Source organism: Corvus kubaryi, unplaced genomic scaffold, assembly GCF_017639235.1.
Source record: "Corvus kubaryi isolate FWS band 111438036 unplaced genomic scaffold, C.kubaryi_AGA036_p1.0 split3-73, whole genome shotgun sequence".
NCBI lineage: Eukaryota > Metazoa > Chordata > Aves > Passeriformes > Corvidae > Corvus > Corvus kubaryi.
In genome coordinates, this window is record NW_024582091.1 from 35,938,282 (window position 1) to 35,964,648 (window position 26,367).

The following is a 26,367-nucleotide window of genomic DNA, read 5'->3' on the forward strand; positions in this document are numbered from 1 at the left end:
AAAGCAATTGGGGGTACTTTTTATAGTACCTAAGCAGAAGTATTTAAAATATTTTCACTGAGACCTCTGAGCAACACAATTTCCCTCCTACAAGGGGGAAAATGTTTAGGTACAAATCAACCTAGCTTGTCCTCTAGCTCAGTCAGTGTCAGGAATCTGTCTTTGCTGTAGTCTGACTAAGGCTAGTGTCTAAGATAAGCTAAGTTTTACTCTTTAAAGCAGAACGGTAGAGTTTGTATGTTGATGTTCTAAAATATACTAATGTGTAAGCAGACAGATATTATTTTTCAAAAGTGATGAAATAGGCATTTATGTCACTGCCTGGCATGCCAGGTTCCTGCCCTATAAAATTTTACAATCAAGTTGTGAAACTGAAAAAATGTATTTTATGTAGATGCGCAGAAAAATGTTTATTAAATTACCTTTTTTCATACTAAAAAAAAAAAATCGTAATTCCAGTATGCTTTTTTTTTCTTCTCACCTGAGTGGTTTGAAGACATTTTCTTCAGTGAAAAAGTTCAAATCCCTGTTAAAATAAGCTTTGTATTTCAAGGACAGAAAAAAAGCTGTGACCCCTAAATAACCTTTTGTATTGATTGTATTGTTAGCAGCCAGAGTGTTGGATAACATAATACAGATGCTTAGGACAGGTTTAGGAAGGCAAATGGGGTGGAGGGGGGGTACAAAAAGGTTTCTAGTTTTAAGACTATGTGTTTAAGGGAATTGAGGTCATGTTTTGTAGAACCTCTCCACAAAAAAATGAAACACCCTCAGATACCCATATATATAGAAGTGTACATATGTCACTAGAGCTATGGTATATATTCTTTTTCATCCATTTATTTGAATGGACAAAATTCAAGTAACACCCTTCATCTTTGCTGTTTTCAGAGCAGCAAAATAGAATGTTTGTCAGCACGTGTACAAGAACTGCCTTTACATGCATGGAACTTAGCAAGCTACTGTACTTGAAAAAAACATGTAAATTCAAATCCTGTTTCTGCAGAGACTGACTTCCACTGCTCTAAATAAAAATCTCAGCTGGTTCTGACTCTTCCCTCATGGTTATCTACCCCCTTGTTTTAAACTTGGCATGACAGCTTTTAACATTTTCTGTTAAAAACAGCATGTTTTGATCCTTTTTTGATCATTGTGAACAGCACTATCATTCTATCTGACCCCCAAGCCCATATACATGTCCTTTTCAGATAAAAGCTATTGGCAATATGTATGCCTCATCTACCTGTAATTGTGTGGAAACACCCTTAAAACTATTGTTTGGACATGAACTTTGAGTGATTTTTCTTCTATTAAGAAGAGAAGAAAAACTTTTAGTCAAACTAGCCTACAACCAAGGAACAGGGCTGAAATTGCAATGCCCTCTGGATGTCATTATGATGAATCCCATCATGCCATTGACGACTGAGCTGGTGTGGTTGTGGGTGTAGATACTGTTAGCCAGCCCTTCCCATAAGATCCCAATTACATTGTTGAGAAGTTTGCTAAGCTTTTTTTCCATGTCCTGAAATTGTTCCTTGTAGAGTGTCCATCTCAATTTTTTTTAAACTTTAGCTAAAGCAACGTAATTATTTCTGAGACTTGTTGAGGTGTTTGATAGGGGTTTATTTACTACTTTTCTTTTTTTTAAACCTTAGCCAACTTCTTGTAGTATTTTCATTGGGATGTTTGTGTGTTTCCATTCATGGACTTGTGATATAATAGGAAAGTGGTGGAAGAGAAAAAGGAGCACTTCCAGATGAAGGTGAAAGGAGAGGATTGGTTGTGTGGGAAAGTAGAGGCAGGCTGGTCACCATGGTTAATAGCAGGTAGAGGGAGAGAAACAATTGCAAGAGGCTGAGTCAGTGACACAGAGACAATCTGGTAGTGAGCCTCGAGATGACCCTCTCTCACCCTTGATTTCTTGCCAATAATAATCCATAAAATGAGTGGCAAAGTACAGGTAGAACAACTATCAAGGGACAAGAGTGGAAGAAACAAGATATATGCACTCATACACATCCATGTGCCATTTTAAAGGTAGGTTACAAAGCTCAAGATAGTATTAGGGGGAAAAGTTGTGTAGGCCATCCTATTCAAGTCTCTTGGCAAGTGTGTTTGATTTAAGCATGCAGTCATATGTTGTTGTTTCTACAGTTGTCTGAGGAAATTCAAAGGCAAACCAGCAGAACCTAAGAATATCTACAGAATGTTCTACTGGGCTGAAGCTTGCTGTGTATAAAACAAACCAAACAACCAACCCACCCTCCCCCTCAAAACAAACCCCAATAAACCAAGAGGAAGACTGTGGCTTTATAGTTAAAATTGGTGACGAAGATTTGTCTGTGCCACCAAGTTCCTGTGTGGAGGTTGGTAAGTTCCTTGGAAATGTTCACTGATGATTTGTTTTCAGTCCCTGGATGCACCACCTTGCTAGTGCTTTGCTCTTTGGGAATGATTAATGCTCTCACACATACGGACGTTTTGGTTTAGGCGTACAAAGCTACCAAGCGTGCTGTCGTCCTGAAAAATACAGTTTAGAAGGGTCTCAGATTGGCAGGACTTCATGGGTGCCTGTAGTTTATGAGCTGTAATTTCCAGAAGTGTAGAATGGGGAAATAGTCCCGTTTGGGAGTTCGGGGACCCCAAACTCCCTTCTGCTTGTCTCGGGTACCGTGCTGGGGCTGGCTGGCGTGCCGGTGTCGGGCACATTCCCAGGGAGCCGGCGGCGCTTCCCCGGCGAGGCAGGAGGTGGCAGCCGAGCCCCGGCCGGGAGCCCACGCCGGCGGCAGCAGGTGCCGCGCTGATCCCGGCGGGCTCGCAGCGCCGGAAGCAAATGTGGAATTGACTCTTTAATGCCTTTGAATGCTTTCGGTTTCTATGCCCACTTTCCAGCATTGCAGCCTTGTAAAACCCCAGCACGTCAGATGTTGGGGCTTTTACGGCGTGTAGAAATGTGTTTGCTAAACCCATGGACTTTGTTGTACAGCTGCGACACCTTTAATCTGTTTTTTTCTGGGAGCTGTATCGCACAGGGCAAGCACTCTCGTCTGCTTTCCTTCACAGAGATACTTAATGAACAAGGTAACGGGTTTGGGGATGTGGTCAAGGATCCAGTTGTTTGGAAGTTCACTTTATACGTTGTAAGTAGCGCCATCCATCAGACCAAAGAACATCGTTGTCAAACATATAAAGGATAGCACAGACTTAAGATAAGAGCCAAGATAGGTGAAGGCTTTTTTTTTTTTTCCCTCGCTGACTCAAGTCAGCGTTCAAAGCATTTCAGTATGCTTGTATTGTATTCACACATATGCAATGTATTTGAAACATTCCTACCAAGGAGATTGTGGTAAAAACTGTAATGTGCAGCTTGCTGGGTTTCATTGTAAAGTAATATAATCTCCACATGTGTGAAGGCCAATGCAATATTTTATTTTTTGCTTACCCCAGGGAATGTGATATTAAATTTATCAGCTGAAGTATTTGAACGAGAACTCATAAATATTTTCTGGGGTACATCAGTGGCATACACAGGGAGGGAGAAGACGTGTGGCACTGGGCGAAGAGGAAGTAGTTCATACTTTCCATCCTCTGCTGTCACATAACAGCTATGCCTTCCCCTTCAGACAGGACACTGGTAAATTTTCTTGGTGACTGAAAACAAGTCTTAAATTGTGGAGAATTTGTTAGTCACTTATTTTTTCTGGTAATTATTAGCTCTGTAGTACATGGGCTGCAGATGTTGTTCACATCAGATACAGAGCTTGGGGAGAGAGGACAGGGCTCCTAAAAAGAGAGGTGCTGTTCTGAAGACATTTCAAATGCACAGGAAGGCTGTTGGCCTGCCTTCTTTATCTGATGCACCATGATTGTAGGCATCCTAGATAGACAAGCTGCTGCCAAATCTAGGAGGAGTTTGCACACTGCCTTCATGTAGTTATAAATCCTCCAGGGCTTAAGCAAGCATCTCTGCATGGCATTATCCTGTGTTGTTGTGTGATCTAGCTTCTTGTTTGGAGTTAATTTAAGCATCTCCAAAACCATTATGTGGTGCTTTAGAATAGCCCAATCCATGCTGAGTTACCAGTTCTTTATCAGCACTGATTCCATGTGTACCTGCAGCTAAAATTGCCCATATGAGGAACCAAAGATGATATTTTGCCACTGTAGAAAAATCTTTGTGCCTCCACACCTTGAGTATCACATACAATTGGTCTCCGCATCTCAGGAAGAGCATATTTTTTTCTAAAAAAACCCATAAAATTATGGAAAAGGACATGTAAATTTGCTAAAAGAAGGTAAGAGTAGGCTTATGGTTTCACTTCAGTTTGGAGAGAAAGCTGAAGAGGGATGAAGCTGATTTATGGCATCAAGAAGGCAGTGCAGAAGATGAGTGCTAAACTTGTTTACCAAATCCTACAGTACTAGATCAGAGAACATGTATTGAAACTGATCAGATGTAATTTAAAACAGGTTTTTAAAAGTGCCTTTCTTCAAAGCCTGTAATAAACTCCTACAACTGGCTGTTGCAAGAAAGTGTGAAGTCAGAACACATCAAGAGTTTCAAAATGGATTAGACAAATTAATGGGTAAAAGGTGCGAACCAGATCCTATTGGGAAAGCAGTTGTATTCCCTCCAACATCTGAAATCTAACAGCAGGATGCAGGAGGAGCATGAGGATTAGATTTCAGATAGTGGCTTGTTTCATGTGTTCTCCCTAAGCCACTTCTGCAACAGCCACTGTGGGAGACAGAAGCTTGGGGGATGGGCATTGGTCTCGCCACATGGGGCATTTCTGATAGACAAAGATTAGATGGGCATGCTCTCAGGAGTGCTGAAAGAGCTCAAATTGCTGCCTAAAGCCTCTTGCTCAAGGTCACAGACTTAAAAAGGTATGAAAGAAATCAGCACTTCAAGAGAAAGCAAGTCAAGAGAAGGTAGCTGCTTCAAACCTTTGGAAGTCAGGAAGTTAGACTTTTTTAGGAATCTGGTTGATTAGCAGCCAGCTCAAAGGTGAAGACTAGCAGAGACTGAAGATGGCTCAGAAGTGAAAGAAGCAAAAAAGCTTTTTTTATTATCATTTGAGCTGAGAATATGAGAACCATGAAGATACTTATCCAGTTAGCTTTCTGGGTACTTGTAGGAAATTGTATTAAAATGTTCTTGAGGCTCTTTCTTTCTGAGGTTGCTCTGTTTTTGCAGTGGACGTACCTTCTGTGCCATTGTCGTCCTGGGAATTACGTTGCTCTTCACTTGGATCTACCTATCTACTACTGGCTGAAGTCGGTCCAGGGCTGAAGCTGGCACATGAAGCTATTGCCCTGCAAGTATATCACCTTTGTGTGCCAGGATGGGCTATTTCCAAAGGGAGCTGAAAGTTGTGTTTGTCCAGTCCATAATGTCTTTAATCACCCAGCTCTGCCCTTATTAGACACACCCTCTCTCCATAATATTTAATCCATCTGAAAAGATGAGCTGGCACTTTTTTGGTATAGGAGTGAGGAAGCTCTTGGCACTTCAGAAGGCATTTCTCCTTTTGATCTAAAATAGCCTGTGTGCACTGACTTCTCTGGCACACTGCAGTGTTCACCAGTTCTCTCAAGTTTTTCTGAGAGGAACAGAATTTTGAAGGTGGTGAAAGGGTGAATGGGGCAAGGATTTATTTTTTTTTTTTTTTCTTTTAGATGTTGTTGGCTTGAGATCTGAGGAGTGAAGCTAAATTTGTAAGGACCGTATTTTAAAATATTTGCCAGTTGTCCCAGATAATAAAATAGGGATTTTTCTCCAGAGGAGAAGAAATGAAAATAAATAAACATGGATCTTTTTCACCTAATTTATGACCTGCAAATAGGGTTCCTCCTCAACCTGCATGATTAAATCTCTCCAGTCAAAAGGGACCATTTTGATTACATCTTCTATCAATAAAAAGTCATGAAAACTCACTTTCTTTTATAAGAGAAAAGAAATCCAACAATATCAGGTGACTGTGGTTTAGATTGTTTTGCCATTTCTTCCAGGAATTTGCCCATATTACAGGTAATGTATAAATTATAGTTCCTCACCTTTAACATAGCTGTCAAATTTAGTTTAATGGACATTGCCTTTACTCATACCAACTTTAAACATGGTCGAGCTGGAAAGCTTTTTTGTATGGGCTGGATGTTACTTGTTCCAACAGATGCTGGTTATGGCACAGCCTTGGTTTTTGACCATTTAGATGTGTCAAGAGGGGTTAGAAAGATTTGTTTAGAAGTTTGTATTTGATTAACATTTTTGAAGTCCAATCTTCTTTTCAAAATAGTTTGTGACATAAGTGCTTTTGGAGGATAGTTGATTCCCAAAGGAAAAGGTGCAGCAGTTCTGTGTTAAGATCTCTGTTCAAACTTATTGTCCCAGCCTCAGAAATGTGTTTTCACTAACCTAAGAGCGTGATAAGCTGAAGGAGAAGGTGCACAGCTTAGGCATTTGGCAGTGCTTCCACTGTAGGTGCTGTGTAGGGGTAGTAATGGAGGATCGTGCAGTGAGGTGATCTTTCAAGTCTTATCATGTCTCAGCTACTTTACAATCCCTGGAGGGTCCCAGGCAGAGTTTCTACAAGCTGTGCCTTAGTGTTCACCAAATAGTACATGTACTGCAGATGTTTTAGGCTACCACCTGAAGTTTGTGATAACTACAACACATGCTGTTTTGGATGATCTCAACAGGGCATCTAGTATCTTATTTCTGAAGCATTTTTACAGCAAGAAGCAATAAATTCAGTTCTGTCATCATTAGGCAGGTGTTTATAAGTACTGCAAGATTTTAATCTCTCTCCAGGGAGAAAAATACTTCAGGGGCCCATTCTACAGCTTGGCATTTGCTTTGCATCTCTGGCATGTTCCCATTTCTCTCTATGCCAGGAGAGCAAGCATGGTTTTATGGCTAGGACACAGGTCTTGAATAGTTTCCCAGCTTTGCCAGTGACTGCTGTGAAGTGTAGAGCAAATCTGTTCCTCAAATTGCCAGCTACAAAGAGTGAGGGTAGTGTGGCTTTTTATTTCTCTGGTGTGTTTCTTCTACACAACTTAAGGACGCAGACTACATTGTGTTAGATTTATCTGTCATGGATCCAAAATTTGTACACAAACTCACCATCTACTGGTAATAATAGAGCAGAAGTTTAATCTATTTTAATCAGAATATTTGATAAAGCAACCTCCAAATGACTTTGCCATCATCCTCTACTTTGAGAGTCATATGATTTACCAACAGAGATTCATGGTTTTGATGTGACTACTGCAATTTTTGGGTTTGGGAGTGTCAGTGTGTACCAACTCTGGTTTCCTAAAACGGGTTTATGTAGAAAGTGAGCTAATTTATAACTGGATCATGAATTAATTTTCTTCAGACCTACCAAGGTTTATCCATGCAATGTCTCCCTGCTCCCTGTAGGAAGCCTTGTGGTCTTGCACATTCTCCATCTCCAAGGAGCCAGCTTTTTCTTGCTGCAGTGGTTGCTGGATCTGAAGGCAGTTTGCAGCATCTGAGAGGCCTGGAAAACCTGGAGTCCACTCACTGATAGTTGTTGAGCAACCACTAGTGAACCTTTGTGCTGAAACTTGTTGAAAATTATTTGGGTGGCTATGAAAAAACTCATAAAGAACACAGTGAAAGAAAATGCCTTGAAGAAGCTTTGCGTAGATTGCATAGAAGCCCAGTAGCTCTCATTGCTGGAAAATTACCCCAGGGAAGAAAAGAACAGCATTTTTAAAGTTTTGGGTCCTGGGAGAAAAGTCACCAAAAAATTCAGCAGGTTCTCTCAAGATAATTTTGATGTGCCACATTGACTTGGAACAGCCCACCCACAAAGACAATGTTAAAACAATTATCTCAAGGAATTGTGCTGAACTGAAAAAAATAAATAGAAGTTCCCAAGTAAACTTCCCATATTTAGAAGATAATATGGTAGGATAACATTAGGGCAAACAGGAAGACTATGAGAAATATGAACAAATCCTCAAAGCTTTAAATATGAGCTAATTTGCTGTATGCGTAAAGTCAAGACAACAGCTGCCATTTTCATCTAGCAATTAATGTTTGCTTTTAGCTGTATTTAAAAAGAAATTCCATTAGATTAAGATAATAGTCTTTGTTTTAGTCATGAAAACATTTACAAATTCATCATATTATAAAATATATTATAGCCTATCACTTCAGAAATCTGCGCTGATACAAAGAAGAAATTTCTACATTGTTATTTTGCAACTTTTAATTTGTTTATTTCAGGAAAAATACGCCATGACCTATTTTTCTTTTTTCCTGGTGAGTTTAAGAAAATAAAATTATTTCCTTTTCCAATTCCTCCACTGCATGTTTTTGCACACATATAAGTGCACATGTGTATACACAAGAAGGTAATGTACTTGCAAACATTCAGGTTATCTCTACCCATTTGTTTTTTGACTTTAATAATAATGATGTCAGAGTTTCTCACTCCCTTGTGCTTAAAAATCTGAAGTCCTTAAGAACTTTTAAATGTGGAATGCCTTAATTTGGTATATTTTTATTCTGGCAAAGAAATATCCATACTATTAGTTTTTTCCTGTGTTAGGAAGTTTCTGTAATAGTGATTTTAACCTGATTTATCTTCTGAACTAATCCAGCCTTTTCTGTTCATCTGTGTAGGCAGTGTCTCCCCAGTCCTACTGAAATTGGACCTGTGCAGCGTAAATATTGAAATCTTGAAGCAAGAAGGAGGGGAGGCAAGAAGATCTGTAGTTCAGTGTGTACAATCCTGAACTGGCAATGGGGAGAAAGAAATTTGGTCCTTTATGTCCAAGTAATTTCTTGAGACTTTGTTTGCATTTTTTTTTCAATGACTCTCTAAAGTAAAATGCAGAAGCAGTCCATGGGACAAAATACTAGGAAGGCTGTTGAGTTTTTTCTGATAAGGACCCTCATCTCTCCCTTGCTGTCTCTGTTTATGACTTCAGGACTGATTTATCAAATCTATTTGTCTACAAGGTACAGTAAGCACTCCTGACTCTCCTTATGGTCAATAGAAAACACAAATGGGATCACTTAATCTCATCATAAAGCAGATATTTAAATGATGAGTGAAATGAAGCACCTATTCCTCCAGAACTGGAAGGGGAGCCTTTGATGACTGGTCCAGGGGCCAGCATAGACCCTCATGGTACTGTGAACAAAGACACCTCAGGCCAGTGCTAAGTCAGGGTACCCCAGTTAAGTAGGCCTGACTTAACATTTTACAGGAAAAGCCTGAGTTGAACAACCTTTTGTTTCCTTGCTCCGTGGTTTTGTCTGCTGGAATCTAACTAGAAGCCACTAGTATTTGTCTGTTCTCCAAATTTGGTAAGAATAGGGAGAATCTCCCTTCCAAAAAAACTCCAAAAACCCAACAAACCAACAACAAAACCTCTGGAACTGCCACATAGAAAGAAGTGGATTGTGCTTGGTTTGTGAGCTGTATGTGGGGGAAGGCATTGGAAGGAAATCAAAGGCAAGGTCAGTGCTTAAAAATAGTGTGTACGCAGTACCAAATGGCTGCTTTAGCCTTAGCACAGACACCTAAAAACTGTCCAAAGCTGCAGTTTTGCTCTCAGTGTGCAAGCTGAATATATCCCAAAGCTCACATTGCAATCCATGAGACTGCTGTTCCACATGGCCAGTAGGTAATGCTGAAAGTCAGTTAAATAAATGTCATTAAGAGTGAGCACACTGTAGCTGCCCCTACTTTTAAAGAAAGAACTAGCAAGTAGATGTACACCGTTGGGCCCTTCATTCTTATTGGCTTCAGTGGAAGGTGATATGGAAACTCTTAAATCAGGCCTGGACATTATTTAGTCCTAGAAATAAAATTATTTGGAATGAAAGCATCTAATACAACAAAATATCCTTGCCATCTCTTCCACAGCATGTCTATTCAGAATAGTACATTTTAAAAAAGTTATTGTTTAGGTGTTTCCTTCCCTCTGAATAACTCTGAAAGACATAGAGACACACTTCTTCCCTCCTTCATAAAAAGGAATCAGAATCATATAACCAGCATTTGTAAAAACTAGCTGCTAGGAATTGGCATTGTATCTAGCCATAGCAACCTATAATATGGGCAAACACACCAATGTGTCTAACCCAAAGAAAGATGCACAATTTTGTTTTCACTAAATGTAGGTAACAAAGCGATTCTATAAAATGTCTAACAGATAAGGCCTAAACTCTTTTCACTCCAGATCAGTGCCAAGATCAGCACGGTATGGGGAAGATGCAGCTCTGATCATGAGGGAAAGGAGGAAGGAGCTAAAGGGGGTTTGCTGTACCTCTTCCAGAACACCACCTTCTAGTTGTTCTTGGCAGCTCCAGCTGCAAATTGCTCAGCAGTTCTGGTAGTGCTGTACTGTGCCTGCCCTGCCATCTGAATTACCCAGTCTTAACTTTCTGCCTCCTGATTAATTTTTTCTGAATTATTTAATTTGTGACTCCTGAAGTAAAGAAATTATTAGTAGCTTCATTACCCATAGTGATGCTACCAATAAAGTTTGGAGCATTCCTGGTTCAGCTATTGTAAAAATGCTTAGGCTTCCTCATCCTAGGATAAAACTAAGCTTCAAAAACAAATACCAAAACTCTTCTCTATAGCCTTTTCTCTAAACCCACTGAAATTAACTGCAGGGCTGTGTTCCCCCTTAGAGCAGGAAATCACTCAGCTGGCAGTATTATGAAACATTACATAGTTATTAAGTGTTTTTCCAGGATTTTTTCAGTACTCATCAGAAAATTGTATAATAACTTATATACACTAATTTTCACTATTTTATGTGTGTATGTAGTGTAACTTCCATTAATGTGTGTCGTGGTTTAACCCCAGCTGGCAACTAAGTGCCCCAATGACACTTGCTGCTCTTTGACTTAGAGTGAGCACTGCTCAGCAACAACTAAAACATCAGTGTGTTACCAACATTTTTCTCATCCTAAATCCAAAACACAGCACTGCATCAGCCACCGAGAAGAAAATTAACTCTATCCCATCCTAACCCAAGGCAAAGTGCCATTACATTTACAAAAGGGATTCTGTGAAAATGACCTGGTGGTCTCCCAAATTTCTTCTTTCAATGGCTTCAGATCAGATTTGCCTACTTTAAACATTATTTTAAAAAATTGATGGTTTTGTCCACTGATTCCACCTTGAATCACATTGTGTTCTTTCTCTGTTGCGTTTATAATGAGGATGACTTCATTATTTCACTGACAGTGTTATTAATGATGTGCAAGAGGGAAGAGAGATTGGCCCTTCAAGCCTTCTTCCCTTTCTGTCTTGCCCTCACAGGAATTGTTGTAATTGTAGAGTGTTAACAGAGGAAAAACCTGTATTGTTTAGTCAAATGAGAAGGTATACATGGATGAGAAAGACAGAATCTGGTGGGAAGGTACCATATACTGAAGCTTTTTTGATCATTAAAGTGTTTTAAGGCTAATGAGAATTTAGTACACATGTTGAGTGAAAGGATTTAGGCATCTTAAATCACTGCAAAACTAGATTCATTAGTGGCTGTCTTCTGTTTCCTTCCACCTTGGCTCCAGAGAACTTCTGTAGGAGCAGCCTGCAACCCTAAATCCCACCCCAGATACTTGTATGTTGCTGTTGGATGTTGCCCAGGATCCATGAGAATGGATCAGCATGTCATGGCTGTATTGCTTCAGCCCCCTCCACTCCCCCATCAATGCTGCAACCATTTGCTGGCCACTGTGTGGCTTCCCGAGAAGTAGTAGATTTGTCTGCATTCAGACATTTTGCATGTGCAGCTTTGTCAGCTACGAGCACCAGAAGAGAAGAAAGGAAATGTGCCACTAATTAAACCATCAGTTCTGGTCAATGTCCTCATAGCAGCAAAAAGCTGTGTTGAGAGGTATAACTTCTATAATGTGGGTAGCTGGTATAAACACTGCTAGCAAACACCTCTTGCCAGTATGCACCACATCTCCACTTGGAGAGTTTGTTGTGAATGCTGTGCCTGCAAAGATTTTGTACTATGGAGAAGGTCCTAGCCACAGGGTGGGAGTGCCATTATGTTGAATGCGAAATTTCAGTTTTCCTAGTCTATAGTGGAGTCTGAAACTGCATGAAATGGGGATAAGCAGGCAAATGCACCCCAGTATCTCCTAATACTTTAAATGGTAGCTTGGCCTTTAGAGCAGTTGCTTTGTGAATATTGCCTCTGCTTGGAAGCTTCTCATCACCTGTGGAGCCTCCAGACAATGATCCAGTGTGTAGGCTTCAGCAGAATAACTTCCACTGACTCTTTGGGCAGCTTTATCCTCTAGTTTCTTTCCCTAATTTTGCTGCCTGGAGATGGTGTGAGTGCCCCTGCTCTCTCACAGTGTTCAAGAGTTCCTGTGTGTGAACAGAGCAAACACCTGGGAGCAGCAGAGAGGCACCTGAGACTGATGTTTGGGTGCTGGGTGAGCAGCAGCTCTCTAAAGCCAGCAGTGGGAAGGGAAAGAATTATAGAATAGTTTGTGTTGGAAGGGACTTTTAAAGTTCCCCATGTCCAATAAATGTAGCTGCATTGCATCCGATGAGCCCTGTGCCTGTGGGTTACTGTGATCCATTGTACTAGTTTGAAAGCAAGCCAGTGGGAGGCACAAAGTCAGAAAAACGATTTAATAGGGAAATTAAAAAAAAGGTAGAAAACACTGGTTTAAACTGGTGGAGTCAGGATACAACCTGACACCCCAATAAAATGGTGGCTGCAGTCCTCCTGAAGTGGTGGATGTGGTTCTGTTGAAGCACTGATCCTGTAGAAAGGGTCTGCTCTTCCTTGGAAGGTCCAGTGGTGGCTATGTACCTCCTGCCCTCTGGGAATCCAGTGGAAAGGGCGTTGGTGGTGTTTGGAATCTCAGATTATATCCAGGATGGAATGCTTGGTTCCTCCTTCTGGGTGGAGCATCTCACAATGGGATGATGAGTCATGAGGCCAGGCGCTGATCAGGCTCATTAACAGAAGATAGTCTGGAGGGAAGAGGCAAGGAAACACTGCCCCACCTGGTTCCAATAGCTCATGAGGATGGTAGTAGAATACAGTGCAACCCAGGACACCATCTCTGTGATTTTCCTGCTGCTGGTGCTTGGTGTAAAAAGCAAAATCTGAAAATCCAGTACAGCAGGTGTTACACATGCTGTTACACATTTCCACAGAGAACAGTGGGCAGAGCCACACAGCAGGACATCAGATGTAACAGTGCCTCCAGTTATCTGTCAGGCAGTGTTGCCCATTCCAGTGGTTTGTGTAAGTGGAAGAGTTCATATCAGAAATATTTCCCTTCCATCCAACCTAGAACATCTGGGCTTTGCTGAATTCATTAAGTGCAGTTATTATAACTAAATGCAATTAGCAGAGTGCTGAATTCATTAAGTGCAGTTATTATAACTAAATGCAATTAGCAGAGTGAAGCCATGCTAGAAACAGTCTGCATGACTGAAATTTTTAAAACCCATGGTGATCTAGACAAACTGGGAGTAAAGTGCAGAAGAATGAAAGCTCTTGTTCACACAGGTTTCACACATTTAGTTGTGGACAAGAGGGAAATGTGTCTTAACATAAGCTTCATTTTCAGGCAAATGCATACATGGATTGGCCGATCTATTAATTATAATCGAATTGGAGGGAAATGTTACTACAGATTTTAAACCACCCTTAGCACTGCCACTGCTATCACTGCTAGTGACTGAAAATTATAGAAAAAAGTAATCCTGCAGTTTTCTCTATTTGTATCTGTTTGACTCGGTTTAAACTATGAAATTACTAGACTTGTCTGGTTCACTTTTCTTCATGGGCAGTGCAGTGTTCTGGCTTTCATATCCTATGAAACTAGTGATGCCACAGAATTGCAAGGGAAATGCTTTGGTCCCGCAGCATAGATATAATTAAATCCAAATAAAGTATTTTCATTGCCTGAGATGAAGAATCTTAGAAAAAAAAACTAAACCAGCCACTCAGGTAATAACATGAATATAATTTTTAATGCCATATTATCAGACCATTGATGAGAATTTTCAATTGCATTTTTAAATTCTTTCTTTAATAAAACATATAATCATTATCATATGGTATAATGCCTATAACCAGCTATATCTAACAGGATTGTAATCCTGTTGAGCTGCTGTAATGGCATGAACCACAAAAGCAAAACCCAAGTGGTTTATCAATGTCAACAAACTCCCAGATGGAATTACAGTCTTATACGCACCATTTAGCTGTATGCTATTCATTACAACATATGACAAAAATTATGCTTCTATTAAAAATGCACAGATGAGAATATGTGTTGTTGAAGAGGGATTGTTTAAAGAGCAGAAGGCATCTTTTGCTGAAAAGCAGTCTCATTTTCCGTGCACTGCCTTTTCAGGCATATTTGCAGAATGATGGGGAATTAGGTTCAAATCCTGAAAGAAATACAGTGCCTTGGGGTCAGCAGAATATTTCTGGTTTTGTCTTTTCATATGCACTTTTCTTGTGCAGTCCACATTTGGGGAAATGTGGCCACCTTCAGAGAAAGCATGGGCTGGATGGAGCATGGCAATGAGAATCTTTGAGAAATAAACCACGAGGTTCTGGCCTTGGAAGTCCTTTGGAACCCACTGGGACTTTGTAACAGAGAGGGGGCAGTCCCTGGACATTATTTTGTAAAAGTTCAAAACTAGTCAAACAGTACAGATTCCAAAGTTCAATGTGCGGTTTTGTGCAGTGATGTTTGTCATTTTTTTAGAAAAGCCTCAGTATAAAAAAAAAAAATTCCCAGCTTAAAATGAAATTGCAACTGGAAAGCAGTGCAATGAGACAAAAATGAAGCTAAATTATACCAAGTAAAAGTGTTTTCTGACTTGGAGCTAGCTTGGAAACCCCCAAAGTATTTGAAGAGATCCTCAGTGCTTCAAGCAACACAAGGTTCTCTCATCTATAATTGAAGTAGATGGACTCTCCAGTATTTACCACTATAATGGCTGTGTGGGCAAAGAGGAGAGGTAAAAGCAGAAAAGGCTGAACTGAAGCAGTGGTTTGCTATGTCCCAGGACCCTCCAGAGAGATGCTAACACTGTGGTTGACCAATCCACCAAGAGAGATGGCAGCTCTGGGGCTGACCAGGAGAGTTCAGTGGGTCACTCCTGGGAAGCAAGAAGGCAGGCTCTGTGAGAACAATGGGCTCTTGTGGGTTTAATTCCCTGCTGCAATACCAGAAGTAGGATGATAGCATTGTAGGATGGTGCCTTCTGTAGCTCTGAGTTATTTAATTCCCCCATCCTAGGGAACTGAGACACTTATGCCTGCATGGAGCTGGCTTCTCCAGGTGTGCTTTATGCAGGAACAACAATGGTGAAAAAACAGGATACATGTGTAGGCTGGAGAAGGAAAACACATCTGCTAGCTGAGGCATGGAAAAAATTCCATGCCTCAGCTAGCAGATGCTCAGTGCAGATTTCTGCAGCATGCTTAGTGTGGAAGACGTGTGTCTGGGGACATAAATCCTGTCCCCATGGCCCGTGTGACACATGCATGGTGTGGTTTAAACCCAGATGACAACTAGACACCGCCCAGCTTCTCACTCGATCCCCTGCCAGTGGAATAGGGGAAAGTAAAAGTGAGAAAACTTGTGGGTTGAGATAAAGACAGTTTAAGAAGAGAAAAAAGGAAGAATGTAATAACAATAACAGTAGTAAAAAATACAAAGCAAGTGATGCACAATGCAATAGATGCTCAGCCAGTTCCTAAGCAGCAGCCCCTGCCCAGTTTCCCCCCAGTTTATGTACCAAGCTTGATGCCATATGGTATGGAATATCCCTTTGGCCAGTTGGGGTCAGCTGTCCTGTTTGTATCCCCTCACACCTTCTTGTGCCCCTCCAGCATTATTGCTGGCAGAGCATAGGAAGCTGGAAAGTCCTTGACTTAGCATAAACAGTACTTAGAAACAAGTAAAAATATTAGTTTATTATCAACATTATTCTTATGCTAAATCCAAAACACATCTCTGTACCAGCTACTAGGAAAAGAATAACTCCATCCCAGCCCAAACCAGGATAATGCACATTTCCAGCTTGCCATGAATGTATGTCCACAAATGCAAGGAGTTGCCATCATTGGCCAGGGCAGCTTCTCTGAATTGTTGACAGAGCATCAGCCTCATAATTTACTTTTCTTCTGAGCTGGGCATGCATGGAGGTTTCTTTCAAACATACTGAACCTGGCTTAGCAGAGGGAAAGCAGTGAATGCCTTGGGTTGCCACTTATGGGTGACAGCAGCTGGGTAGCATCAGCCACATCAAGGACAAGCTCCAGATGCCTACAAATGGACAGGGTGGAAATTAAGTTTGTTTGCAAGATAGCAAGAGATTTTAAGGGCAAAGACTAGGAAATTAGCTTGAGCTGGGCAGAAATATTTTCTTTAGTTTAATCTTGGGTTTTCTTTGTTTTAGTAAAGCAGATTTCATCCCAGTGTCTCCTCAGGGCTACACCCCTGCATCATTCATGTTTTCCTCATGTACAAATCCAAATTTAAAGCTTTGTTTTCAGAAAAAAAAATTAGAAATGGGAAAGTTTTCCTGTAAGGTTTATATTTTGTATTTTTCATTGTTGTTTGTATTCTGTAATTCCATGAGGTGTCAATAGAAACATGTTTCAAGATAGTTGAAATACCACCATAACATGTAATCGTTGAAATATTTCACATTCTGTTTTCATAATAGAAAGAGCCTGCTTTGTACTGACTGTCGTATCAAATCTGCTTTTCCATAACAAAATGCCTCTTCATCTTCTAATGAAACCATTCTATACCCTTTCATAACAGGCATGCTTATGGCTAAGAGGAACAAGCACAAAAATATAAAACCACAAATGAAGTTTAGAATGAAATCTCAATTTGCTGAACAACATTACCTGCTTTTCAAGACAAATGCCAGAAAAGCTGAGAATTTTTAGAGAATTGTTGTTACTAAATTCGGAAACCAATTGGTGGAAAAGAGAGAACTTTAAAATCTTTGTGCAGACTTCATTTTGCTGTCCTTAACAATTTTCACAAGGGGACTAAAAGCAAGAAAAAACAGGCATGACACAACCCCTGACGCCTTCCCAAATCTCTTGATGCTGCAACTCCTGCAATCTCCTCTCTGTCTGCAACGGGGTGGTGGGGATTCCTGAGTGAGCTAGAAGTAGCAGGTGAGAGGGTTAAATAAGCTCCTTAAACAATTTCCATCCTGCCAGTGCCCTGTCTTAAAATCCCTGAATTACTCACCAGCACAACTGTTTATTTCATTATTAAAATGAGGCTACAGGGCTCTCCCTTCTCCCACCCACACATGATGTTCACGGAAGGAGAACTACTCCCACACGATTACAAGGTCTACTATTAAGTGTGAACTTCATATTTAATTGTAATTGCTAGCAAAATATAATTTAACAGCAAAATATGCTGAATTTGTAACAAAGTAACCCTTTTATTTGAGCAGGAATATGGATGCTGCCCAAATGTGTCCGCATGGTTCCAATTAAGTTGGGGAATGTTTAATGTAAAACTCAACTTGATGAAAATAACCAAAGTTTCTGACAAACCAATAAATTTGAGTCTAGAAAGCCCTGCATATACAGTACAGTCAGGGAGGGGCAACACCCACTGGGTCATCAATTTTGGTGCAGTCTTCCTGTTCGTTTATGCTAAAATAATACTATGTAGTTAATTCAATTTCTTCCCAGCTGTAAACATAGAGAGGAATGCTGGATGCAGATCTAGCTGAGGATGGAGGGGGGCCTGGGCTGATTCATCAGCCTCTGTGCAATTTCCAGGCTGAAATGTTAAGAAACTTTAAACTCAGCATTGCTTTTCCTTCTTTTCCTTCTTTTCCTTCTTTTCCTTCTTTTTTTCCCTTCCCTTGTTTTCCTTCCTTTTTTTTCTTCTCCTCCTCCTCCTCCTCCTCCTCCTCCTCTTTGGTGGCTACCTCACCAACAATTCAGAAAATCTAAGTGTTTGTTGATGGAAATCTGAGCACATGGTTACCTGCAGGGACATTTTCAGCAGATCTCTCAGTGAGTTCTGTTCTTCTCAGCCCTCTTGTTACTGGCAGGTCCCACCTCAAGGTTTTTTGAAGCTCATGTGTTGAAATCACAGTTTGATATTGGACACAGCTATGTAAAACCATCTGAGTTCAGAGTCTGACCTACATTACACAGGTTTTGTGTTGGGTTGTTTGTTTTTTTTCTTTTCAGCAGAATTTCTGAATTATAAAAATAAAGCTGCTGTGGTTAATGAGTTTGCAAACATGCAGGAGGAAATTGCTGGTGGACTGCTTTATCAGTGTTGATGCTGGGTATAAGACATGCAGTTCTTGGGAGTCCTGCCTTCTGAAAGAGGAGAGCTTCAGGGCTCTGAAGCAGCACAAATCCCCAGAGAACTGGAGTCAAGGGATGCTGGTTATATCCCTGCAATGAGAGCTGCTGTGTGTGGTGAACAAAATAATCATAAGTTATTTAGCTATCACATATAAATCTTCCTCAAGAACCAGGGAAGGTCGTTTAGCTGGGGTGAGTTCAAAAATAAGGCAATAGATAAGAAATGTTTACCTTTTCACTGCTGCTGTCACTAGGCTGTACCTCATTTTCTTCACAGCTGCATCTGCAGACAGCACAGGCTCAGGTTTCCAGAGGTGGCTGCATGCCCAGAGGGTTTCACCAGTGACTAGAACAGGGTCTGATACCCCAGGTGACCCCATTGTGCCCAAACAATGCGAGAGGAAAATGTGCTGGGAAACCACCTGTACCTGTGTCTCATCATCCTCTGAACCACCCATCTCTGTTCTGCCTAATCCTCTATTTTTCATTGCAAAATTCATCTTATATACTCACTTCCTTCCTCATTCTCTGTCTTTCTACTGAAACTCTAACCTCCTCAGCAGTGTTTTCAATGCCTACCAGGATACTGCCTGTTCCATGTTCTAAACCAGGCCATGACATGCTCCTCTGAAATGCTTTCAAAATTATCTCAGTTAACATGAATTGCTCTCTAATTCTGCTCAGTATTTGTGTGCAGACTACTTCTCTGAATTCATCTGGCATCTTTTCTTACTCAGGTGTGTTTCTAAAGGATCTTATGCAAGGGAAGTTTTGTTTCTCCATCCCCTTCCTCCTCCCCACCAACTTTGTAGGACAAAAGAAAAGCTGGCTAATTAATTTGCCCTTTCCTCTCTAGCTACTGAGAAATCTGTTTACACTTTAAATGGGGTGGGCCAAGTTGCTCTTGCCCTCCCAAGGCCAAAATAAGAGCACACTTCAAAAGAAGACTTTGTAAGTACCTGTGTTTGCTAGAAATATTTACCTTCTGAGTCTTGTGACCAAAGCAAATCATTCATTTGAGCAGAATACAATGGACTTTTATTTCCTGTTATGGGAAATACATTCACTGAGATCCTGAGAGCATCATTTGGTAGCTGAGGCTTGAGGGTCAGTTCAAAGTTATCACTAGCTGTCTCCTGCTCCTGCTTTCCCTTTTCTGCCTGGTCTCCTGATGAGAGACTGCTTCAGTCAGCATTTAGCTATCTTTTTAAAGGCTAAGAAAGTTATTTTTGTCATTTTTTCTCCTAACTTTACAAATTCAGAATGCTCCCTCTAAGGTAATTTTGAAGTACAGAGACAGAAATATGGGCTAAATAATCAGCAGTGACTCAGAGGATCTAATAAGTATTTAAAATTATCAAGATATATTGTTCTATTTTCCCAGAAGTGTAATAATGAATAACCATAAGCCTGGCATGCTTATATTAATCTCTCTAGGATATTACAGTTTGCATTCAAGACCTGAAGTATTTTTTCAGTGACAGCACCAGTTGGTTTGCATCTTCTCCATTTCTTCTATGCTAGACAGGTCCATGCATAAGCCATGTGCTATTTTCTTATTGTACAAAGACAACAACTAGAGGATAATGCAGAGGGAGAATAAACCACATTTTTATTTTCTACTTTTCAAAAAAAATTCTGTTTGCATAAGATATTCCTACACTTTGGAAGATACTTTTTGTTGATATAGAAGAACTTTAAATTGGTACTTAAGAAATAGCTTGATCTTTTTATGTGTTTGTCTTTATCTCAGAATATAAACTTCCTCATGACACTGGGCAAAAGGAATTTGATAACCAGGAGCAACTTCAGACTTCAACATCTGTGCTTAGACACATCAGCAAAGATACTGAAGGGGAATGGTTGTGTTTGGGTCTTGTGGGTCTTTAACTTGTGGGACAGGGATTTTAACTCCCTGTGGGTGTCCTTTATGGTGGGTACCTGATCCAGGTTATGACATTATCATTTATGTTTCTGCAACAAGCAGGCAGTGCTTTGTTCTCTTCAGGATTTCCAAATGTCTGGAATATTGGAGCAGGAGAAACCATATCTTTCTAGAGCTTATTTTTATGGAATGCATTATGAAAAGAGATCCTTAGGAAATAACAAGTCACCAGTATTCTTATTAAAATGACCTTAAGGTCAGATTCTGCCACTGTTAATCAGAAGAGTTGTACCTTATTCCTTGAGCTTTCCTATTGGATTCAGTGGGATTACATAAGGAATTCAGGTACTACCTGATGGGACCAAAGTGACAGTGAGGCTGGCTCCAAATAAGCAAGCAGCTGTAATGCAACAGGTCTTCATTTTTACCTTCTATTTTAGCTAGGTAAAAATATTTCATACGCAAGTTATTTTCTTTTGAAAATCCGCTCTTCACAGAGATGAAATTTTATGTAGCAAGTATTAATATATTTTTATTAATATTTTAATATATTTATTGTTGTAATGTGAAGTCATCTTTGTTGAGAATGTAATTCTAGATTAGAAGCTCTCTAGTTTTTTATTTTCAAAAAATATACAATAGAAAGCAAATAATTTTGTTGTGAAGTTTCCTTGAAATTCTGCAAGTTTCACAGAGATCTTTTCCAGGGTTTGTTTGTATTTCTTTTTTATTTTACTTTTACCAGGCAAAATAGTTTGATTTTAGAACTGGGCAGTATTTCCTGGTCTTTCTGAAATGACGTTTAGTGAACCATGACTTGATTCAATATTGTAACAGTGGCATGAAACAGAATGGAGCTGTGTTGTGGTTTAGGAATGGTACTCCCCAATTTAGTGCTCCCACTGATTCTCCCACTGATTCTCCATGTGTGCCCTCCTTCCCTTGCAGCTGGATGGAGAGAAGAATTGGAGGTACAAAACCTGAAGATCACTGGCTGAGATAAGAACAATTTACTGGAAACAGCAATAAGATAAGAAAAAGATGAGTAACAGCAACAATACTAATGACAGAGGGTACAAGAGAGAGAAGAATGATTCACACAGGAAACCCCCAACAATACCTGACTGCTCCCTCATCACGCTATGCCAACTCGGAAGAGAGCCCTTCTCTCATCCTCAGAAAATGATATGAAGTAGTGAAGAATAACTTTTGGGTCCTGGTCATGTCCACTCCTGCCTAATGCAAAAATTGCCCCTGTTCTGGCCAGAACCCGGACAGGCTTCTATGCAATGCTGAACATAAATGAACTCACCTATGAAGAATTATTTGTACTTCTGCAAAATTAAGTGATGAGAACTTATTTGCACACTTTTATACACTGGGAGAAAGGAATGCCAGAATTATTTTTTTCTTCTCCTTTATGGAGAAGAAAACAAATCTGGCTTAGGTTTCACTCTAATAAATAGGTTCTTTTCAGCCAGACACAAACCACTTCTTTGGGTACTTGCAAGAACATTCTTAGCTTTGAGTGTTAGTTCAGGTTGTTGGACTTGAACTCCAGGACTCGAGCACTGCAAGAAGGTATTTTACTAATAAAAGCTTTCATTTTTCAAAGTAATAAAGGGTAGTTGTTTGTGGAGCTTTGGGGTTTTTTGTTGTGGTTTTTTTTTGCGTTTTTTTTAATAAGCCATCAAATTTAAAAATGCTTGGATACAAAGAAATTCTGTGATACACAGCTTGCTGTGCAGACGTGCAGCCCTTTCTGAGTATTTCAGAGCCTGGAAAGGATTTATGCTCTGTGCTAGTCCTGTGCTCAGAGGCAAGCTTAATGCTCTCTAATCTAATGGTGAAATTGTTCACATGGATCACCAAAACTAGATTTTAAAAGGAGCTGAATAATGATTTAACTGCATTGAGGTGTGCACTATGTAAATTTAATTCAGAAGAATCAAATGTCAGTATTCAAGTCAGAAAATACATGATTTAATGTATTTTCCGATGTCCTGTTTTCCTGTGTTCTGCTGGTGTGACTGCAGATATTGAGATGCTTCTTTTTAACTTCTCTGTGATGAAAGCAATCATGATTATAGAAACTAAAACTTAGCACTTAAAATAAATGTAGGTCTGAATGATTCATAAGAAAAGACAGGACTTTTTGCTTCTTTCCTTGAGCCAAACTGTGCCTTAAAAGTATGAATGTAAATGTCAGTGATTCTTGCAAATTTCCTGGATATAAGGGTAAAAAAACTGGTGGACTGTTTAGGTAACCAAGAATAATTTTTTCATGTTAAAGAATAAATATTATTTGTTTTTTTTCCTAAGTGCAAAATATTCCCCTCAAATAGAAGTAGAGGCAAAGAAATTTCTTGTTATGTTTTTGAGCATAGTCAATGCGAGCCGTTAACAGGTAACTTTAATGCTGAAAATATATCTGGACTCTTTAGACAATATTTCTGAATAATTAGTAGCTTCAAAGGAGGGTGAGATTCATATCATGTTATACATAAAAGGAAAAAAGACATAGCTGTTTACATTCATCAAATCCCGAGGAGGAAAATTCTGCATTGTCTATTATTTTTTTTTGACAATATAAAATTGTTTGGTTTTGTGTATCTAGAAATGGTTTTATCCAATAAAATTTGAACATAGTACTGAAGGCAATATTATTTCCCTAGAAAATAATTTTTTACAGTACTACCTCAACCTCTTGAGATGTATTTTTTCTCCAATTTTAACTCTTGGTGTTTCTGATCCACTGGTATAATGTTGTGTATCATTTTGTATAATTTCTCTCTGTTGGAGACATGGCAGATCTTTTAAATGCTTGTAATTTATGTTTTCCTCTGAAGTAGCCAGTATTCAAGTTATACTGATGTTGTTCCTTATGTTCCTTGCCTACACAGGGCAGCAGTACTACACTTGCAGACTTCACTTTCCAATCTTATGGCAGCATCTGGAGAGCGGGCTCATAGGTTGTGGTCCCGAAGCGCCAGTGCGATGCCAGCATAAACCAAGGTGCCGTGGAGACTTTGCAGACAGAGCACAAAATGGTGAGACAGACACTAATGGGGGGAATATCAGAAGAGCAGGGGAAATACTGAGGTCAGGCCTCAGGGGTTACAAACTAAGTGCTTAGGAACGGCTCCTCCTGGGCCAAGCATTGAGTAGAAGTTTTCTGCATTGTCTGAGGGTGTGCTTTCCTTCACTTGGGTCGTCTGTGATGGGCTTCAGAACAAGAATAATTGCTTTGAACCCATTGCAGAAAGCTTTTCCTGGTGTAAGGGGTTAAGCCTCAAAACATTCCCCAGGATGGAGAAATCTCTTGCCTTCCATTTTGTCTAAGTGTATATAATCTTTTTTTCCTCAGGCAGACTGTCCCTGAGTTTCTCATTTCATAGTTTGTGTTGGCTGGAAGCAAGAGGAGTCTGTTATATTTAAATTTATTTATGTTATACTTGTGACTATTATATTTCTTAATATTTTAAAATGTCATAAACATTTCCAGTGCTGAGGGCACATGAGCACATAAGCCCACATTAGCCTACCGTCCTGGTGAGACATGGTCACAGTTTGGGACTGTCTTCTGCTCCCTATCCCCTTGTACCTTCTGCTTTGGTGGCTTCATCTGCTCTTTTAATTTGCTTTTTTAATCGCCATGTTATACTTCACCCCCATATTCACTCCTTTTGCTATAAAATCAGCCTGAGGGCTCATGCTGTGTCTCCAAGGACCACACAGAGTTGTGTTCAGAGTTGTCAATTGCGCTGGAAAGAATCACATCTTTTTAAAATACAGAAGAAATTTTTTTTTTTTGCTTTTTCAGCATTTTTTTTGCATACTCTAAAGCTCTGCCATCTCATTCTACATTATGTTTGCTTTTGTGCTTATTATGATTCTTTAAAAAAAATTTTTATTGCTACTCCAGTCAGGTGAACATCTTACGTTTTCTCTATCAATTTTCCATGCTTTGTAGTGTGTATTGCTTCTTGTATCTCTGTCTTGGATTTGCTACATGTGACTCTGTTTCTGTGATTTTCCTCTTCTCTTTTCTATGGAGTGAAAAAAGCATTTGCAGTCTTGTTGTTGTCATCCTTGGTTGTACAATAGTGTTCTTGAGCCTTTCTCTTATAGTATAATAGAACATTTTAAGAAGCACTTGTGAAAACTATTCTTTTCTGGTTGATCAACCCTATTTGTGAAATGTAAACTTATTCTGAGACAACTTCTCATTTTTAGTTTGGTAACCAATTTAATTTTATTCACCAGAACAAAACTTAAAATTGAGGTTTACACTATTGCTGAACTTTAAGGCTGTAGAAAAACTTTAAAATAACCCTAATGCTTCAATGAAAAAATTTCTTACATGGGAAAGAAAGAAAAATTTTGCACCTTGGGATTCCAGTAAAATTTAGATAGATAATGATTTTCCTTTTTAGGTAGCACTGTTAGCAGGTATAATGGTTCTTTCTTCTCACCAACCAAGAGAGTGATGCTTCTGGAGAGGAATTCAAACCCCTAATTCATTGACATTAAACAGGCTTTGGTGTGGGTTTGGATGAGTCCATGTTTCAAGGAATGTGTATGAAGTTTGATGAGCACATCATCTGTCACTGAAATCCATTGTTTTGCTTGCATTTCTTCTACCCAGTGCTAAAAGAATGAATACAACCAGGAATTAATAAACCAGAAACAGAAGAGGTCATGAATTTGTTTTTCTGTCTGGTAACTGGGTGCCTAAACTCAAATTCAGGAAAGCATTTCTATGGAAAAGCAAGCTTACAGTGTGCTTAATGTCAGTCACAGGTCTGCACTACATTAAGGCACATTTCAAAGAAAAAAAATTACACATGGGCATAGGTGTTTTTGAAAATGGGGACTTCAAACATAAATATGGGAAGGGGATTTTGCAACAAATCAGGAAAAGATCTGTGTGCTGGTACCCAGGATGTCTTTGGTGAAGGGCAGTTCCCTTGTTTTCCTGGGATTTTTTCACTGTGCAGTCCCACAGATACCACTCAGGCAGCACTGTCATGAGAGAGTCAATTAGGAATATGGCAAGCAAAAGGGAAGAAACATAAAGCAAAAAGTTTTCTTACCAATCAGCTAGGGTATGCTTCACAGAATGTAACACAGTTGTTCGTCTAACTGGGCAGACAAGCTAGAGATACAGTCTGTGATACCTTAATTTCTAACAAGGGGTTTTTCTTTTTTTTTTTTTTTTTCAGTTGAGTTGCCGTTGAGAAGATTTTGATTAGTTAGTCATCAAACTTATTTACAGTATTCTATGTCTGTAGTTAATTTATGAGTAGTTCTTGGCACACTTCAAACAGCTGTAATGGCTGTGCAGTGTATATGGTGTATTTCTGTTTCCTGACTGAATGAGAGGAATGAGATTTCCCCTGCAAATATTTTTTTGTAGGGCTTCAAAATTTGCTTTTCCTGAGTATTTAAAAATATTTTTAATACTGTTTCCATGAGCATGCCTGTTTCTGTGAGCACAAAGTCAACATGGTTGAAATGAAGAGTTTAAAATTTTAAAAGAAAAATAAAGCGCTTCTTTTTTAGCACAATCATCCGGCTTGACCTGAAAGTCACTTTAATCCTAGTTCTAAGGTTTCATAGGGAAGTACACAGCCACAGGCACGTTCACACATTACTTGTGTTCATGGAAGCATTAATTGAATTTCCAAAGTTCTGTCTCAGCACATGCTACATGCAGTGGGAAGAATTCTTTAAAAGTCTCTCTCACTGTTGGATCCCCAGTCCTTGTGGTTTCATGTCAAGACTCATGAAGGAAGAAGGGAGTACCTAAAGTTCAGGTGGATAAGCAGTTATGGCAATGACACTGTAATGCAAGAATAATTTCATCAGACCTGAGGAAACAAAGCAGGGTTGGGGCTGACTACAAAATTACAGTTTTTCAAATTGTGGGAAGTTGAAATGCAGTGGTTGTCAAATTTCTGAAAGTGGAAACACCTATACCATAAATAATGCTACCAGCAAGAGATAGCCCCTAAACATTTCTGAATGACACAAAACCAGGACCAACAACTTCACCTTTGGCACAGGAATCTCTTAAAAATACACAGGAAGACACCACCCTACAGCTC

General features: G+C 39.6%; 1 long non-coding RNA gene across 2 annotated transcripts in view; it reads left to right on the forward strand.

Moving 5' to 3' along the window:
* Positions 1 to 1,729: 1,729 nt before the first annotated feature.
* The window catches only part of LOC121658879, a 55,784-nt gene continuing 31,146 nt past the window's right edge, over positions 1,730 to 26,367 (forward strand). The window contains exons 1-3 of one of the 2 annotated variants that reach the window (XR_006014074.1): positions 1,730 to 3,081; positions 21,206 to 21,838; positions 23,161 to 23,307. This is a non-coding gene — a long non-coding RNA (uncharacterized LOC121658879). Of the gene's footprint in view, positions 3,082 to 13,091; positions 21,839 to 23,160; positions 23,308 to 26,367 lie in introns of those variants that run through there. The other variant, XR_006014073.1, reaches the window with a different exon arrangement.